The sequence below is a fragment of the Tursiops truncatus genome, chromosome 6 (assembly GCF_011762595.2).
Source record: "Tursiops truncatus isolate mTurTru1 chromosome 6, mTurTru1.mat.Y, whole genome shotgun sequence".
Classification (NCBI taxonomy): Eukaryota; Metazoa; Chordata; class Mammalia; order Artiodactyla; family Delphinidae; genus Tursiops; species Tursiops truncatus.
In genome coordinates this window covers 54,189,431-54,202,213 of record NC_047039.1, presented here as the reverse complement: position 1 = coordinate 54,202,213, position 12,783 = coordinate 54,189,431, and the positions used below count along the sequence as shown (strand labels likewise).

Here is a 12,783-nt window from a genome sequence, read left to right as displayed (position 1 = left end):
GTATACCAGAGGTAAAAAGAGAGAAGGGGGCAGAGGGTCTATTTAAACAAATAATAGCTAAGTACTTACCAAAGAAGGAACTGGACATACTAAGGCATTCTATTGGCCTTGTGGATAAAAAAGCCCTTCTTCAAGATACATCATAAGGAAACTGTAAAAAAAAAAAAATCAATTATAAAGAAAAGTGGCCAAAGGGGGGGAAAAGTAACTTACAAAATGATCCCCCATTTAGACTACCAACAGATTTCTCAGCAACAGGCTAGGAGAGAGTGTAATGACATATCCAAAGTATTAAAAGATGAAAAATTGCCAGCCAGGAATACTCTTATCTGGCAAAATTACCCTTCAGATGTGAAGGAGGAATAACGGCTTTCCCAGACAAACTGAGGGAGTTCACCACCACAAGACCTGCATTGAGAGAAATGCTGAAGGGAGTTCTTGAAACAGAAACAAAAAGGCACTAATTAGAGACACACAAAAAATGAAAGAACATAGAACACTGAAAAGGGTAATAGTCGGAATTAGAAAACCATGACTGTCTGACAACAGTGGGTTAAATAATTATACCAAACAGGTTAAAGGAAAAAAAGCATTAAAATACACTACTACAATATTACTGAATTCATAACATAAAAGCCATAATTTGTGAAATCACATACAGAAAAAGGGAGGAGTAAAAGAGTGGAACCTTTGCAGGCAAATGAAGATAAGATGCTATCAGCAGAATAAAGGACTGTTTTACCTATGAGATGTTTTATGTAAGCCTCCTGGTAACCACAAAGCGAAAATAGAGAGACCTAAGACATAAAAATAGGGGTGACTGAGCAAATCACCATGGAAACCCAAAAATTTATAACGGTAGTTTGAAACAGAAGGATAAAGACACAAAATGAGAAGAAGGCAAAAGATAAGGTGGCAGTAGTAAGTCCTTACACATCCATAATCAACCTTGATGTAAATGGATCAAACTCACCAATCAAAAGGCATAGAGTGCCTGAGTGGATTTAAAAAAAGTAAGATGCAACTATGTGCTGGATATAGGAGACCAATTTAAACTCTAAAGACACACAAAGGCCCAAAGAGAAGACGATAATAATCCAAGCAAATGGAAGGGGGCATAGTGATATCTATATCGAGCAAAATAGACTCCAAGCCAAAAATGGTAACAAGAGACAAAGGAGGTCATTATATAATGAGGAAGGAGATAATACAACACAAGATACAATAATTATAAATATATAAGCTCCCAACACCCAAATACTAACAGGTCTGAAAGGGGACATAAACAATACAGTACTATCAGGGGATTCCAATACCCCACTGTGAGCAAGGAGAGATCACCAAGACAGAAAATCAAGAAAACATCTGAACCGAACCCACTTTAGAGGCGATGGGCTTCACACACACAACCTATAAAAACTGAATCAGGAAGACATAGAGAAAACCAGGACCAGCTGGCTTCACTGTCAAATTCTATGAAACATTTAAAGAAGACTTAACACCACCCATTCTGAAACTCAACCAAAAATCCAAATTCATGCTATGAGGCCAGTATTCCCCTAATCCCAAAGCCAGATAAGGACATCACAACAAAGGAAAACTAGAGACCGATATCCCTAGTGAATAGAGGTGTGAGAATTCCCAACAAATATTAGCAAACCAATTCATGAACACATTAAAAGGATCATAAACAATAAAGAAGTGGGATTTATCCCTCAGATATAAGAATGGTTCAAAATACACAAATCACACCAGTACAATGCAAGATAATCACATGATCATCTCAATAACTGTAGAAAAACCATTTGACAAAATACAACATTCTTTCATTATAAAAACACTTGATAGACTAGGTATAAGAAGGAAAATCCCTCCACATAATAAAGGCCATATATCACAAAACCACAGCTAACATTGTACTCACTGGAGAAAAAACTGAAAGCATTTTCTCTAAAGGCCATATATCACAAAACCACAGCTAACATTGTACTCACTGGAGAAAAAACTGAAAGCATTTTCTCTGAGATCAGGAAAAAGACAAAGCTGTCTACTCCCACCACTCCAGTTCAATGTACTACTGGAAGTCCTAGCTAGAACAATTAGGCAAGACAAAGAAATAAAAGACATCCAATAGAAAAAGAAAAGTGTCACTGTTTGCAGATGACATGATTTTATATATAGAAACCCCAAAAACTCAACCAAAAGACTGTGGGAACTAAGCAGTGATTGTAGTAAAGTTCCAGGGTACAAAATGAACATACAGAAGTCAGGTGCATTTCTATACACAGAAAAAACTTTTGAAAAACACTACCCTATTCACAATAGCATGAAAAATATACCCAGACAGATATAAATTTATCCAAAAAGGTTAAAGACCTGTGCACTGAAAACTGGAAGACATTGATGAGAGAAACTGAAGAAGACACAAACAAATGGAAAGACATCCCATCTTCATGGCTCAGAAGAATTAATATTGTGAAATTATCCATAATATCTACACATCAATGTAAGCTCCATCAAAATACCGAAGGAATTCTTCAGAGAAATAAATAGAAGAAACAATTCTAAAATTTCTATGGAACCACAGATAGCCAAAGCAATCTGGAGAATAAAACCAAAGCTGGATATATCACTCTTCCTGTTTCAAAGTACACTACTAAGCTATAGTCCTAAAACCAGTATGGTAGTGGCACAGAAATAGTCACATAGACCAATGCAATAAAATAGAGTCCTCAGAGTCAACTAATTTTGACAAGGGAGTTAAGAACACCCACTGGGGAAAGAAGAATCTCTTTGACAAATGGTGCAGAAAAACTGGGTAAGTACATGATGAACAATGAAATTTGATGACTATCTCACGCCACTTATGAAAACTAACTTGAAATGGATCAAAGACTTAAACGTAAGACCTGGTACTCTAAAACCTGGTACTCTAAAACTCCTAGAAGGAAATGTGTTGAAGAAGCTCCTTGATATTGTTTTTGGCAAAGATTTTCTGGATATGACTAAAAGCACAAATAACATCAGCAAAAATCAGCAAATGGGACTATATCCCATTTAAAAGCTTCTGCAAAGCAAGAGAAAGAAACAATTACCAAAATAAAATGGCAGTGTACCGAATGAGGGAAAAGCTTTGCAAACTATATAATGGATAATGGGGTTAATTTCTAAAATATATAAATAACTCATATACAGTTGAAACTTGAACTGTGCAGGTCAACTTATTCATGGATTTTTTTCAGTAGTAACTACTACAGTACTACACGATCCATGATTAGTTGAACCCATTAATGCATAGGAACTGTGGATATGGCGGACTCACATATATGGAGCACCGACTCTAAGTTATACACAGACTTTCCACTATGCAGAGCACAGACTTTCCACTATGCAGAGGGGCAGTGCCCTTATCCCCCACATTGTTGAAGGGTCAACTGTACTCAATAAGAACAACCAAAAAACAATATACAACCTGATTAAAATTGGGCGGAATAACTAAGTAAACACTTTTCCAAAGAGGATATCCAAATGGACAACAGGCACATGAAAAGGTGCGGAACATCACTGATCATCAGGGAGATGTGAATCCAACTTACAATGAGATATCACCTCACACCTGTTACAGTGGCTACCGTCAAGAAGAAGAGACACAACAGGTGCTGGAAAAAATTTGGTAAAAAGGGATCTTTTGTTCACTTTGGTGAGAATATAAATTGATCCAACAACTATGGAAAACAATATAAAGTTTCCTCAAAAATAGATCTACCGTATGATACAGCAATACCACTTCTGGGTATATGCAAAGGAAATGAAAACAGGATTTCTAAGAGATATATGCACGCTCATGTTTACTGCATCATTAGTCTCAATAGTCAAGATATGAAATCAACCTAAATGCCCACTGCCAGATAAACGATGAAGAAGACGTTATGTGGTGTGTGTGTGTGTGTGTTTGTGTGTGTATACCTGCCATTTGCTACAGGTACACACCTTTTGGTCCATTTGGATGGACCTTGAGCACATTATGCTAAGTGAGATAAGTCCGAGAGAGAAAAGACAAGTACTGTATGATATCAATAATATATGTAATCTAAAAAAGTCAAACCTGTAAAAACAGAGTAAAATAGTGATTACTGGTGGGAGTGGGTAAGACAGATGATGTTTCAGGGTACAAATTTGCAATGAGTAACAGCTACGCTGTAGAGATCTAATGCACAGTATAATGAATATAGACCACAATATCATATGTATTTATCAAACCTGCAAAGAGACTAGAACTTAATTATTATGACTACTAAAAAAGGGATAATTATGTAACGTGATAAAGGTGCTAAATTGCCAAGAATGGCCATGATATCACATTATATAAATATATCAAATTAGTATATATTTTACACCTTAAATGTACACAATATTATGTGTCAAATATATTCAATAAAAATAATTATAGTTACAATTTGTTAATGGATATGCAGTATAAAAAGATGTAAATTGTGACATCAAAAACACAAAAGGGGGTGTTAAAAAGTCAAGTTTTGATTGCAATTGAACTTAAATTGTTGTCAGGATAAAACAGACTGCTGTTATAAAACATTGTTTGTAAGGCTCATGGAAACCATAAAACAAACCCTACAGTAGATTCATAAAAGATAAATAGAAGGCAGTTGAAGCATACCACAATAGAAAATCACCAATCACAAAGAAACGCAGCAAGAAGCAGCAGCAAGAGATCTACCTATAGCCTGAAACAGTTAATAAGGGCTTACCTATCAATAATTATTCTAAATGTAAAGGGATTGAACTCTTCAATCAAAATACATGGAGTGGCTGGAGAGATTAAAAACAAAATAGACCCTACTATAAGCTACCTAAAGAGACTCACTTCAGCTTTAAGGCTGACTCTTATAGGCTCCAGGTGAAGAGATAACAAAGGTACTGCATGCAAGTGGAAACCAAGAGTAGGAATAGCTGTACTTGTAAGAGACAAAATTGATTTTAAACCAAAAATGGTAACAAGAGACAGATAAGGATATGTAAAGGGGTCAATTCAACAAGAGAATATAGCATAAATATATATGAACCCAACACTGCAGCACCTAAATATACTGAGCAACTAAACAGCTCTGAAGGGAGAAATAGACACCACCACCATAATCGTAGGGAATGTCAATCTACCTTTCAACATAGATAGATCATCCAGATAGAAAATCAACAGGTAAATGGTGGACTTGAAATAGACTTTACCAAGTGGATATAACAGACAAGAAAACGTTTCATCCAATAGCAGCAGAATACACTTTCAAGTGCGCATGGAGCATTCTCCATAATATGTCACCTGATAGGTCACAAAACAAGTCTTAGCAAACATAAGAAGATTAAAATTATACCAAGTATCTTTTCCTACCACAATGGTATGAAATTACAAATCAATAATGAGGAAAGCAGGAAAATTCACAAGTACGTGGAAATTAAACAATACAATCCTGAATAACCAATGAGTCAAAGAAGAAATCAAAGGGGAAATCAAAAGTATCTTGACACCAACACAAATAAAAACACAACATATCAAAACATGGGATGCTGCAAAAGGAGTTCTGAGCGGGAAATGTAAAGCAATACTGAGAGAAAGGAAGGATGTCTACTGAACAACCTAACTTTATACCTCAAAGAACTAGAAAAACAAGAACAAACTAATCTAGACCCTGAAAGATCAGAGCAGAAAAAGAGACCAAAAACAAAGAAAAGATAAAACTTAAGACCAGTTTTTTGAAACAATAAATAAAATTAACTACCTTTAGCTAGATAAGAAAAAACCCTCAAATATATAGAAATGAGAACTGAAAGGGGGGGGACATTAAAACTGACTGCATAGAAATACAAAGGTTAATAAGATATTATCATGAATAATTATACACCAACCATTTGATTACCCTAAAAGAAATGGATGAATTTCTATAGACATACAACCTCACAAGGTTAAATCATGAAGAAATAGAAAATATGAATAGACCTATAATGAGTAAGGAGGTTGAATGAGTATTCAAAAACCTCCCGAGACAGAAAAGCCAAGGACCACATGGTTCCCTGGTGAGTCTACCAAACATTTAAAGAAGAACTAATGCCAATTCTTCTTAAATAAACTCTTCCAAAAAACTTGAAGAAGTGGGAACACTCCTAAAATCCTTTCACTGGAACAGCATTGCCCTGATTCCATAGCCAAATAAGGACACTAGAAGAAAAGTATACTACAAACCAATATACCTGATTACTATATATGTAAAAATCCTCAATGAAATATTAGCAAACCAAATTCAATAGCATATTAAAAGACTCATACACTATGATCAAGTGGATTTATCCCTGGGATACAAGGTTGTTTCAACATATGCAAATCAATAAATGTGTTCATTAATAGAAAAATAAAAATCGTATGATCATCTCAATAGATACAGAAAAAGCATTTGACAAATACATCTTTTATGATAAATAGATTTTTAAAAGGTATAGAATCAACATACCTGAGTACTATATGACAATCCCACAGCTAACATCATACAATGAAAGATTAAAAGCTTTTCCTTTAAGATCAGTAATAAGACAAGTGTGCCACTCTTACCATACCTATTAAATATAGTGCTAGAAGTCCAACCCAGAGCCATCAGGCAAGAAAAATATCTGAAGGACAATCAAAACAGAAAGAAAGAAAGAAAGAAAATTCTATTTGTGTATGACATGATCTTATGTATGGAAAATTCTAAAGACTTCACCAAAAAACTGTAAGACCTAATCAACAAATTCAATAAAGTTACAGGATACAAAATCAGTATACAAAAACTAGTTGCATTTCTGTATAACAACAAGGAACCATCAAGAAAGAAAGAAAGAAACTAATCTCATTCAATTTTCATAGCATTAAAAACAATAAAAATCCTTAGGAATAAATTTAGACAAGGAGGTGAAAGGTCTGTACGCTGAAAACTACAAGCCTTTGATGAAAATCGTTGAAAACACAAGAGTGGAAAGATAGCCCATGTTCAGGAATGAGAAAAATTAATATTGTTTAAAAGTCCACACTACCCAAAGCCATCTATAGGCTCAATGCAGTACCATCAAAATTCCAATGGTATTTTTCCTTAAAAAAAAAATCCTAAAATTTGTTATGTAACCACAAAGACTTCTAATAGCCAAAGCAATCCTGAGAAAGAAAAAAGCAGGAGGCATCACACTTCTTCATTTCAAACTATACTAAAAAGCTATAGTAATAAACAAGTAAAATACTGGGATAAAGATAGACATAGACCAGTGGAACAGAATGAAGAGCCCCAAGATAAACCCATGCATATTCAATTGACTAACATTTCACAAAGGAGCCAAGAATACTAAATGTAGAAAGTATGGTCTTTCCAACAAATAGTTTTAGGAAAACTAGATAAACATATGCAGAAACGTAAAATTGGACCTCTATCTTACACCATTCACAAAACCTTACTCTTAATGGATTAAAGGCTCAAACATAAAACCTAAAATCATAAAACTCCTTTAGCAAAACTGATCTGAGACATTGCTCTTGGCAACGATTTTTGTATATGATAACAGAAGCACAAGCAACAAAAGCAAAAATTGATAAGTGGGACTACATCAAACCAAAAAGCTTCTGCACAGCAAACGAAACAATCAACAAAATGAAAAGTCAATTTATTGAATAGGTGGAAATATTTATAAATCATATATCTGATGAGTTTAATATTCAAAATATGTAAATAATTCATACAACTCAATAGCAGAAAAAAAATACAATTTAAAAAGGGGACAAGGAAGTGAATATATATCTTTCCAAAGAAGATATACAAAGAGCCAACAGGTACATGAAAATATGCTCAACATCTCTAATCAGAAGAGATAAGCAAATCAAAACCACAATAAGATATCATCTCACACCTGTTAGAATGGCTATCATCAAAAAGACAAGATATAAGTGTTGGCAAAGATGTGAAGAAAAGAGGACCCTTATGCACTGCTGGTGGGAATGTATATTGGTACAGGCCCTATGGAAATAGTATGGAGATTCCTCAAAAAATTAAAAATAGGACTACCATATGATCTAGCAATCCCACTTCGGCATATATATCCAAAGGAAATAAAAAGTTGATCTCGAAGAGTTATCTGAACTCCCATGATTATTGCAGTATTATTCACAATGGCCAAGATATAGAAACAACCTAAGTATCCATCAATGAAAAAATGGATAAAAAAGAATAGAATACTATTCAGCCATGAGAACAAATGAAATACTGCTCTTTGTAACATCATAGATGGACCTTGAAGGCATTATGATAAGTGAAATAAGTCTGACAGAGAAAGAAAAATATACCAGCACTTACATATAGAATCTAAAAACAAAACAAAACAAAACAAAAACAAAGAACTCATAGAAACAGAGGTTAGAGTAGTTGTTGCCTGGGGATAATGGCAGAGATTGGTCAAAGGGTACAAACTTCTAGTTATAAGACAAACACATTTTGGATGTCTAATATACTGCAGGTAATTTTAATTAATAAGTCTGTTATATTTTTGCAAGTTGCAAAAAGGTAAATCTACATGATCTTGCCACAAAAGAGAAATGTAATTATGTGAGGTGATGGAGGTGTTAACTAACCCTGTGTTAATTATTTTCTAACACATGTGTATTACATTAATTTACTGTATATCTGAAACTTACAGAACGTTGTATGTCAATTATATTTCAATAAACCTAGGAAAATTTAAAGAGGAGTAAGTCACAGATCATTTGTTATCCCCATACAATATCTCATCGATTCTCTTCTACAACTACTTGAGTACTTTTTTCTTTTACCCCATAGGTACCTCATACAAACCTTTATGATTTCACTTATGACACTTAACTGAACCTAAAACCTCCTCCTCCATGTGTGAGTTTTCCTGTTTAAATTATTTCTCTATACTTAAATCTTAGCCCAATAACTGGCACATATTATGTGTTCAATAAACAATATTGGTAATGAATGAGGGAGAGAGAAGAATTCCGATGGACACGTGTAAAGGTCAAAAGAAGGGAAGTGAATAGTGTCAAAAATACATTGATTGAGTAATGAATGAGGCTGGAAGGGAAAGGGAATTGAGATTTAGGTTGTGTACAAGTGCTGGAAACTTTCAGCTGCATGATACTGTCCAAATGCTCATGTTGTTATTATCCAGTTCCAAAAATCTGTAATCAATATGTGGGAAATGTGGAAATGTGGGATATTAAAACAGTGTAGAGATTTGCACTAAGTGATTTTCTCGTTGACTTATGAACATTATCAGCCAGTTCAGAACAAAAGAAACTAACATCTCTTTGTAAGTATTGATCAGTCTATAAAAAACCCTTCACAAATAAGAGATATTTGCTTGGTTAAGGCATTTTTCTTACTCTTCCGAGATCATGTTGTATAGGATTCATACTTTTCCTATCCTCATTCTTACACAATGGATAATTGGCCACCTAAGTTGACTTACTCCTTGAGTTTAGCGTGCTCACGGGAAGTGTCTTTTGTTCAAACACTATTGAATCCAAAGATCAATCTTCAGAATGCATCTTTTCTGGGTTAGACTTGAGAGAAACCCTAAATGACACTAGCACCCAAGCAGCTGTTGTATGAAGAGAGATGAAATACTTAGTAGTGTTAGAAGTGCAATTTTCAGTGTATAAGCTTAACTGAGTTTGCAGAAAAACTAATACAGCAGACAAATAGGTTTATGAAGGACCTGCAATAAGAGATAGAATAGCTATGACTGAAATGTGGCTATGATCTGATCATGATGGAAACTGAAAAACCCTGAAGAAATATATATTATTACTCTGCCTAAAGGTCAGAGAATGAAGTTCTCATGAGTACCACAGCAAGAGGGTCTGATGTTTTTTGTGTTAATAATGTGATTTTTAAAATTTTGTTTTGATCATGATAAGCCTACTTGAGCTAGCATAGTACATTAAGAAAAAGAATACTTCAATACACTAAGTTTTAGGTGGCGTGTATATATAAAATTTCCTTTAAGTAGAAACTCTCTGTATTCCAATATGGCTAAAGTTTGAGACTTGAGAGCTAAAGTTTGAAATAGTATTTTAGTATTGGAGGTCACTGGCTCTTCATCAATATACATTACACTTTCTGTGACTTTGGGCAAGTAACTTTGGGCAAGTATCTTTGGGCAAGAAATTCTTTAAGCCTCTGCCCATTTGTGCAACCAGGTAAAACTTCTCACACTGAATGGCTTCCAGCAGATTAAATGGTGTCTATTACAGAGACTGACATATGAATGTTTGAATAATAGTTACAGCAGATATTCTAACTTGACTGATCAGAAAACATGTCCCAACCAACTTTTCCCTTACTGGCTTTTAGAAGAGAGCCAGGAAATGTAAATGCTCTTATTTCCAGCATTATTACAGCTGTGAGTAGGTTTTTGATACTGTTCTGGACAGTAATATATAGAAAAGTTTGGGGTGGGGTGCAAAAGCAAGGGGTTCTGGAAAATCTCCAATGAGAGGTATCAGAAAGGATGGATATCACTCCTACCCTGGCCCCCAACACATCTCCATTCTTAATTCCTATGTTGAATAACGCCTTCATTTTCAGAGTTGTGTCAGCGTTCTGCTGATAAAAATAGAAAGACTAAGAGGATCACAGAGATAATACAGAATCACAATCGATTCAGCCCCATCCACTGGGTTCCAGGTTGCAGTGCTAAATCTTTATTGGAGGAGCTGCTGTTGCTGCCCTGGGCTTCACTCCTTGAGTCCCAAGTCATGCTTCAAGTGCCATTATCAGGACTATGCTGCTGCCTCCTTACCACCCACCGACCACTTTCCAGGTTGCAGCTCTGAGTAGCCATTGTCAAGGCTGCTGCTACTGCCCTGAACACCACCCCTCACCCAAGATTGAGATGCTAAACTGTCATTGCTGAGAAGGGCTCTTGCTGCCCTAAGCCCCACCCCCTGGGGTTCCAGGTTACATCTGTGACCCATTCTTGCCAGGGGAGCTGCCACTACCCAGAGCCCTACCCCCATGGCAGGTTGAGGTGCTGACACATTATTACTGAGAATGAGCTGCCACCATTCTGGACCCTACCCCCAGGTCCTAAGTTGTGGCTCCGAACTGTCACTACCAGAGCCATGCTGCCACTGCTCTATGCCCAGCACCCCAGGTCCTGACCTGTAGCTTTAACAGACTACCATGTGAATTGTGTTGCTGCTATCCTGTGACTGACCCCTGGGACCAGAGTTGTGACTTTGACATACTACTGTCCCCCAGCAGTGCTATTACTGCACCCTGCCTTCTGGGTCCAAGTCACCACTGCAACTTCTCATCCCAGGGCATGTGACACTGCTGCAATCCCCCCACCCTCACCAGCTGGATTCACAGTGGTAATCCCCTGAAACCCAGGTATTGGTTCTACAGGACATCTGCACACACCCTTATCCTAAACACGAGTGCCACAGTCATAGCAAATGCACCTGTGCATCAGGACCCAGGCACTGTGGTAGTTCCACATATGCCTGATGCTAGGATCCTGGCTCCAATACTGCTTTGTGGATTCTGAGCTTCAGCATGCCAACCCATTCTCCAAGAAGGATCCCCTTGGATATAACCTCTTCCCATGGGCGAACATAAAAAAAAAAAAAAAAAATTAAAAAAAAAAGGAGAGAAGAGGAAGACCTCAGCATCTGAAGATCTGAATAGCCCTACCTGCCATTCTGACCTGCACGTCCTCTGCAGCCTTGGTCAAGAAGACCCCCCCACCATCTGGCCAACATCCATCTCAACCAGCAGAGTGGCATGGGGACTATGCCAATGTGACTTCCCAGGAACAAAAGATGCTGCATCCCACCCAGCTAGCACCCTTACAGCCACCTCCAGGTGAATGTCTTTCCTTACTAAAGTCAATCCACAAAGACTGAAAGAGATGAATGTGTCCTCAAATGCAGAGATATCAGTAATACTCCAACAACTGACCCAAGGATACAATCTGCACATTATCTGAGAAAGAATTGAAAACAATTTTAAAGAAGCTCAGCAAGATTCAGGAAAACACAGATAGACAAATCAATGAACTCAGGAAAGAATACATGACTGAAATAAGAAATTCAATAAAAAATAGAATTCATAAAAAAGAGAGACAAAAATAAATTCTGGAGATGAAGAATACAATAAATAAAATGAAAAATTCAATACACAGCTTCAAATGTAGTCTCAATCAGGCAATAGAAAAAAATCTGTGAGCTTGAAGACATTTTCTGATATCATTTAATCAGAGGAAAATAAAGAAACTAGCAGGAAAAAGCATGAAGAAAGCCTATGTGAGCTTGGGACCAGATCAACAGAAACATTATGGGAGTCCCAGAAGGAGAAGAGAGGGAGAAAGGGAAAGAAACTTCAGATAAATAATGGCTAAAAACTTCTTAAATCCAGGGTGACAGATGTCCATCCAGATACAGGTGCCATACAAGAAATGCTAAAGAAAGATCTTCAAGGTAATACAAAAATATGCTAATTAGTAACACAAGAACATACAAAAATATAAAATTTACTGGCAAGGTAAATACGTAGTCAAATTCAAAATACTCTCATACTGCCATGGTAGTGTATAAGTCACTTTGAAATCTACCATATAGGTCAACAGAAGAAAGTTTTGAAAATAGGTATATCTCCAATATTATATTAATGGAAACAATATAAAAAGATGAAAATTGGGAACTCAACATAAATTGGGTGGGGATAGATT

The 12,783-nt window shown here is 36.1% G+C and overlaps 1 long non-coding RNA gene across 1 annotated transcript in view; it reads right to left on the bottom strand.

Moving 5' to 3' along the window:
- Positions 1 to 12,783, bottom strand: part of LOC141278972 (uncharacterized) — an 88,010-nt gene that overhangs the window by 6,441 nt on the left and 68,786 nt on the right. Inside the window, exon 4 of the long non-coding RNA XR_012332499.1 lies at positions 70 to 151. This is a non-coding gene — a long non-coding RNA (uncharacterized lncRNA). The remainder of the gene's footprint in view (positions 1 to 69; positions 152 to 12,783) is intronic.